The sequence below is a fragment of the Nomia melanderi genome, unplaced genomic scaffold (assembly GCF_051020985.1).
Source record: "Nomia melanderi isolate GNS246 unplaced genomic scaffold, iyNomMela1 scaffold0291, whole genome shotgun sequence".
NCBI classification, from domain to species: Eukaryota; Metazoa; Arthropoda; class Insecta; order Hymenoptera; family Halictidae; genus Nomia; species Nomia melanderi.
The window spans coordinates 27,501-35,000 of NW_027475406.1; the positions used below are offsets into that span (position 1 = coordinate 27,501).

The 7,500-nt window shown below is 50.4% G+C and overlaps 1 non-coding gene across 1 annotated transcript; it reads right to left on the reverse strand.

Annotated features, from left to right (window-relative positions):
• Nucleotides 1-860: 860 nt before the first annotated feature.
• On the reverse strand, nucleotides 861-1,015 carry LOC143175982 (5.8S ribosomal RNA). The gene has a single exon (XR_013000607.1). It is a non-coding gene; the product is annotated as a 5.8S ribosomal RNA (ribosomal RNA).
• Between the last annotated feature and the right edge of the window lie 6,485 nt (nucleotides 1,016-7,500).

Here is a 7,500-nt window from a genome sequence, read left to right on the forward strand (position 1 = left end):
GGTGGTCCAGCGAGGACACGCGACGACGGGGAATAAGAACTATTCGACCCGTTACGAATACGCATGCTCGTCCCGCACGATTTTAACACACACCGTGTTTTTCTCCAGTCGTCAAAGCGTTCGTGCGTCGAATTCGAAAAATAAAAAAAAGAAATACACCTTTTCTCTCTCTCTCGGGGTAAAAAGAGTCGATGTGTATTGTGTATAAAGGTTCTGCTGCGAGAAGTCTCGTTTTGCCGTGTGTTTCGGTAACGACGATCCTCCGAAACGTACATCTCATTCGTAAGAGAGGAAGAAAACAATCTCCCTGGGGCCAGTCGGTAATATACCGACATACGACGTGTCGTGCACATCCGTCTCACGCACGGTATACAAAATATGAATAAAACGTGTGTAGTCTCTCTCTCTCTCGACTTCTTAATATTTTCTTTCACCTCTGACGCATCATTTCAGGTGACGTCGGGAGCGCGGGAAAAAAAATTTTTCTAAACACACGAAACCGTTCATCTCACGAACAGCCGAAAAAGTTGTCGCTCAGATCCATATCGCAGTGGAGCGGTATCCGCGGGCGGTCGTAATTGAACGACGCACGACGCCGCGAACACTCACGCGAGTCCATACAAACGATTCCGATCGTTTTGCAACAACTAGAACGTACACTGTCCGTGAAATTCACAGAATTTTCGCGTGTCCGCGACAAACGCCGACGAGACACCCATCGTTCGCTCGTACGTAGCATCCTTCTCTTAACCCGACTCAGAAACGTTCTTTGCGCCCTTCGGTAAAAAAACGTTCGATCCGAAGAGGTGAACGACGGCGGGGATTTGACAGAGCTACGCAAGCAGTGTATGGTACGTAAACGACCCTCAGCCAGGCGTGGTCCAGGAATTGTATCCGTGGACCGCAATGTGCGTTCGAAATGTCGATGTTCATGTGTCCTGCAGTTCACACGTTGACGCGCAATTAGCTGCGTTCTTCATCGACCCACGAGCCAAGTGATCCACCGTTCAGGGTAATCGTATAAATTTTATATTTCACATATATAATTTTATTCTCATTTGTTCGACCTAATATCTCTCTTCTTTCAAAGAGAAGATAAAAGTTGATACCTGAATCTCCGACCAGCGCGCGAAGGAGATTCAGGCGTCGCCTTGGAGACGACACCGAAGCCTTTCGAGACGAAAAACGTTCAAGTAATATGTATATATTTCTCGACGTTCCGGGCGTATAGTGCATTCAAAAACCCGCGAAAGACGCAGAAGACTCGCACGCGTGGAAACGACGGGGATATATTTTGTATCCTACCCGATACTGAATCCATCGCGTGCAGTCGACCCTCGCGTTCTTCCGATCAGACGCATCTATTGTTGCGCGCATGTTTTCGCGTCGCATCGCGCGAAACGTTGCACGAATCGTACCGATCGATCGATTGAAAGCAAATAATGAAAAAAGACTTCACAGCTGGCTCTTTGCCGGTCATTCGTCCCATGTTATCTCTTGCCGCGAAATTGGCGCGCAAGAGTTGGGTGTCAGACGCGCGGCTTTAAAACGAGCTTCACGGCCGGTCCCTTCGTTACCGCTTTCGTTCTTTCTCTCGGAACGACCATGAACGAACACGACGAGCGACGCTACGGCATACACACGTCCACGGATTCGATTAAAAAAACAGACTTCACAGCTGGCTCTTTGCCGGTCATTCGTCCCATATTATCTCTTGCCGCGAAATTGGCGCGCAAGAGTTGGGTGTCAGACGCACGGCTTTAAAACGAGCTTCACGGCCGGTCCTCTCAATTCCGTGTACGGTACACGCAAGATGCGGGTTCCACTTCCAGACTACCCGGTCCCTTCTCTCTACGAGAATCGATAGTAGAAGAACGGCTCGAAAACGCGTCTCAGAGACTAGGGGAAAAGAAGCGGTATGCGAGCGAAACGAAAACGCATTATGGAAACGTCGCGAAACAATGTTCGACGGTTGCTCGGTTCCAATCGTGCGGCCGTTTCAATTTCTCGTGCGCTTCACCGTCCCTCCGTAACTCTGGCCGATCGCGTATACCGAAGAGCCGACACGCGCAAAAACCACAGGCATTGTATACTGTATATATATATGTTACAGTCACAGCCTTCGCGCGTTTTACTCTCCGACGCGGGGTTTCCACGACGAAAGAGAGACAGTTTCGTGGCGGGTGACTCGGCCGAATCGCTACGACGGGTATTTCTATTATAGAACGAATCATCGCCACCCTTTACCAGTGCCCGACGAAGGAATCACAAGGTCATCTGGAGTTTACAATGCCAGCGACGGTAATTCCAACGAAGACCCGATAAGTCAACTCATCGTTCTATTTCTCCCCGTACAGAAAAGCGAATCGACGCTAACGCACCTCGCGCAAGCACGAACGTTCTCTTCGCGTGGATCATCCCATCGTCGAAAGATGTAAAGACGCATTGGAGATCGTGGTCTCTGGCGGGCTCATTGCACGCCCCACTGCATATCTTTCCTCGAATCGAGAATGATTCGTCCACTAAGGCTGCGAAACTACGCGTCGAGGAAACTAGGGGAAAGAAGCGGGATGCGAGCGAAACGACAATACATTATGGAAACGTCGCGAAACAATGTTCGGCGGTTGCTCGTTTCCTCCTGCGGACGTTTCATTGCTCGGGCGCTTCACGTCCCTCCGTAACCTTCGCGCGATCGCGTGCCCCGGAGAGCCGGCAACCGGTGAACCACAGGCGTATAAACTATAGTCTTCTATAGCAAGCCTTCGGCGGTTACTCTCCGACGCGGGGATTCCACGACGAGAGAGAATTTCGTGGCGGGTGACATCGGTCGAAACGCTACGACGGGTATTTCTATTATAGAACGAATCATCGCCACCCTTTACCAGTGCCCGACGAAGGAATCACAAGGTCATCTGGAGTTTACAATGCCAGCGACGGTAATTCCAACGAAGACCCGATAAGTCAACTCATCGTTCTATTTCTCCCCGTACAGACAAGCGAATCAACGCTATCGCACCTCACGCATGCACGAACGTTCTCTTCGCGTGAATCGTCCCATCGTCGAAAGATATAGCCGCTTGGAGATCGTGGCCCATCAAGTTCTTCCGTAACTCCTGCGCGATCGCGTACCCCGGAGAGCAGGCAACCGGTGAACCACAGGCGTATAAACTATAGTCTTCTATAGCAAGCCTTCGCGTTTACTCTACGACGCGGGGATTCCACGACGAGAGAGATTTTCGTGGCGGGTGACACGGCCGAATCGCTACGACGGGTATTTCTATTATAGAACGAATCATCGCCACCCTTTACCAGTGCCCGACGAAGGAATCACAAGGTCATCTGGAGTTTACAATGCCAGCGACGGTAATTCCAACGAAGACCCGATAAGTCAACTCATCGTTCTATTTCTCCCCGTACAGAAAAGCGAATCGGCGCTATCGCACCTCACGCAAGCAGGAATGATCTCTTCGCGTGGATCGTCCCATCGTCGAAAGATGTAAGACGTACAGAAATCGTGGTCCATCACGATTATTCGTAACTCTCCGAGTCGCGTATCTGAGAGTAGGACAAACGGAGAACCACAGGCATAAATAATACTATATGTTTCTTATATAGTTAGCCTTCGCGTTTTACTCTCCGACATGGGGATTCCACGACGAGAGAGAGTTTCGTGGCGGGTGTCTCGGCCGAATCGCTACGACGGGTATTTCTATTATAGAACGAATCATCGCCACCCTTTACCAGTGCCCGACGAAGGAATCACAAGGTCATCTGGAGTTTACAATGCCAGCGACGGTAATTCCAACGAAGACCCGATAAGTCAACTCATCGTTCTATTTCTCCCCGTACAGAAAAGCGAATCGACGCTATCGCACCTCGCGCGAGCACGTAACTACTCTTCGCGTGGATCGTCCCATCGTCGAAAGATGTAAGACGCACGGAAATCGTGGCCCATCAACGTTTTTTTGTAACTCTGCCGATCGCGTATCACAGAGCCGAGACGCACATACCACAGGCGTATAATACCGTTTTCTTTCGTATGGTAAGCCTTCGCGTTTACTCTTCGGCGCGGGGTTTCCACGTCGAGAGAGACATTCGTGGCGGGTGACATCGGTCGAAACGCTACGACGGGTATTACTATTATAGAACGAATCATCGCCACCCTTTACCAGTGCCCGACGAAGGAATCACAAGGTCATCTGGAGTTTACAATGCCAGCGACGGTAATTCCAACGAAGACCCGATAAGTCAACTCAACGTTCTATTTCTCCCCGTACAGAAAAGCGAATCGACGCTGTTGCACCTCACGCAAGCACGAACGTTCTCTTCGCGTGGATCGTCCCATCGTCGAAAGATGTAAGACGCACGGAAATCGTGGCACATCACGTGTTTTCGGAACTCTGTCGACCGCGTATCTCAGAGACGACGCGCGCGAACCACTGGCATATACTATTATATATCGCGTTTTACCCTCCGACGCGGGGATTCCACGACGAGAGAGAGTTTCGTGAGCGGGTTGACTCGGAAGAAACGCTACGACGGGTATTTCTATTATAGAACGCATCATCGCCACCCTTTACCAGTGCCCGACGAAGGAATCACAAGGTCATCTGGAGTTTACAATGCCAGCGACGGTAATTCCAACGAAGACCCGATAAGTCAACTCAACGTTCTATTTCTCCCCGTACAGAAAAGCGAATCGACGCAATCGCACCATACGCGTGCACGTAAACAACTCTTCGCGTGGATCGTCCCATCGTCGAGAGACGTAAGTTTTCATAGTATGAATTCGCGTTTTACTCTCCGACGCGGGGATTCCACGACGAGAGAGAGTTTCGTGAGCGGGTTGACTCGGAAGAAACGCTACGACGGGTATTTCTATTATAGAACGCATCATCGCCACCCTTTACCAGTGCCCGACGAAGGAATCACAAGGTCATCTGGAGTTTACAATGCCAGCGACGGTAATTCCAACGAAGACCCGATAAGTCAACTCAACGTTCTATTTCTCCCCGTACAGAAAAGCGAATCGACGCAATCGCACCATACGCGTGCACGTAAACAACTCTTCGCGTGGATCGTCCCATCGTCGAGAGACGTAAGTTTTCATAGTATGAATTCGCGTTTTACTCTCCGACGCGGGGATTCCACGACGAGAGAGAGTTTCGTGAGCGGGTTGACTCGGAAGAAACGCTACGACGGGTATTTCTATTATAGAACGCATCATCGCCACCCTTTACCAGTGCCCGACGAAGGAATCACAAGGTCATCTGGAGTTTACAATGCCAGCGACGGTAATTCCAACGAAGACCCGATAAGTCAACTCAACGTTCTATTACTCCCCGTACAGAAAAGCGAATCGACGCAATCGCACCATACGCGTGCACGTAACAACTCTTCGCGTGGATCGTCCCATCGTCGAGAGACGTAAGTTTCATAGTAAGCCTTCGGCGTTTTACTCTCCGACGCGGGGATTCCACGACGAGAGAGAGAGTTTCGTGAGCGGGTTGACTCGGAAGAAACGCTACGACGGGTATTTCTATTATAGAACGCATCATCGCCACCCTTTACCAGTGCCCGACGAAGGAATCACAAGGTCATCTGGAGTTTACAATGCCAGCGACGGTAATTCCAACGAAGACCCGATAAGTCAACTCAACGTTCTATTTCTCCCCGTACAGAAAAGCGAATCGACGCAATCGCACCATACGCGTACACGTAAACAACTCTTCGCGTGGATCGTCCCATCGTCGAGAGACGTAAGTTTTCATAGTATGAATTCGCGTTTTACTCTCCGACGCGGGGATTCCACGACGAGAGAGAGTTTCGTGAGCGGGTTGACTCGGAAGAAACGCTACGACGGGTATTTCTATTATAGAACGCATCATCGCCACCCTTTACCAGTGCCCGACGAAGGAATCACAAGGTCATCTGGAGTTTACAATGCCAGCGACGGTAATTCCAACGAAGACCCGATAAGTCAACTCAACGTTCTATTTCTCCCCGTACAGAAAAGCGAATCGACGCAATCGCACCATACGCGTGCACGTAAACAACTCTTCGCGTGGATCGTCCCATCGTCGAGAGACGTAAGTTTTCATAGTATGAATTCGCGTTTTACTCTCCGACGCGGGGATTCCACGACGAGAGAGAGTTTCGTGAGCGGGTTGACTCGGAAGAAACGCTACGACGGGTATTTCTATTATAGAACGCATCATCGCCACCCTTTACCAGTGCCCGACGAAGGAATCACAAGGTCATCTGGAGTTTACAATGCCAGCGACGGTAATTCCAACGAAGACCCGATAAGTCAACTCAACGTTCTATTACTCCCCGTACAGAAAAGCGAATCGACGCAATCGCACCATACGCGTGCACGTAACAACTCTTCGCGTGGATCGTCCCATCGTCGAGAGACGTAAGTTTCCATACTATGAATTCGCGTTTTACTCTCCGACGCGGGGATTCCACGACGAGAGAGTGTTTCGTGAGCGGGTTGACTCGGAAGAAACGCTACGACGGGTATTTCTATTATAGAACGCATCATCGCCACCCTTTACCAGTGCCCGACGAAGGAATCACAAGGTCATCTGGAGTTTACAATGCCAGCGACGGTAATTCCAACGAAGACCCGATAAGTCAACTCAACGTTCTATTGCTCCCCGTACAGAAAAGCGAATCGACGCAATCGCACCATACGCGTGCACGTAACAACTCTTCGCGTGGATCGTCCCATCGTCGAGAGACGTAAGTTTCATAAGTAAGCCTTCGGCGTTTTATTCTCCGACGCGGGGATTCCACGACGAGAGAGTGTTTCGTGGCGGGTGACTAGGCCGAAACGCTACGACGGGTATTTCTATTATAGAACGAATCATCGCCACCCTTTACCAGTGCCCGACGAAGGAATCACAAGGTCATCTGGAGTTTACAATGCCAGCGACGGTAATTCCAACGAAGACCCGATAAGTCAGCTCATCGTTCTATTTCTCCCCGTACAGAAAGGCGAATCGACGCTATCGCACCTCGCGCGAGCACGTAACAACTCTTCGCGTGGATCGTCCCATCGTCGAGAGACGTAAGACGCACGGAAATCGTGGTTCATCGCGTCTTTTCCTACTCTCTTGAATCGCAATTTCGTATAGAGCCTACACACGCGAACCACCGGCATATACTATTTCTTCTCTCATAGTAAGCCTTCGCGCGTTTTACTCTCCGATGCGGGGATTCCACGACGAGAGAGTGTTTCGTGGCGGGTGTCTCGGCCGAATCGCTACGACGGGTATTTCTATTATAGAACGAATCATCGCCACCCTTTACCAGTGCCCGACGAAGGAATCACAAGGTCATCTGGAGTTTACAATGCCAGCGACGGTAATTCCAACGAAGACCCGATAAGTCAACTCATCGTTCTATTTCTCCCCGTACAGAAAAGCGAATCGACGCTATCGCACCTCGCGCGAGCACGAAACAACTCTTCGCGTGGATCGTCCCATCGTCGAA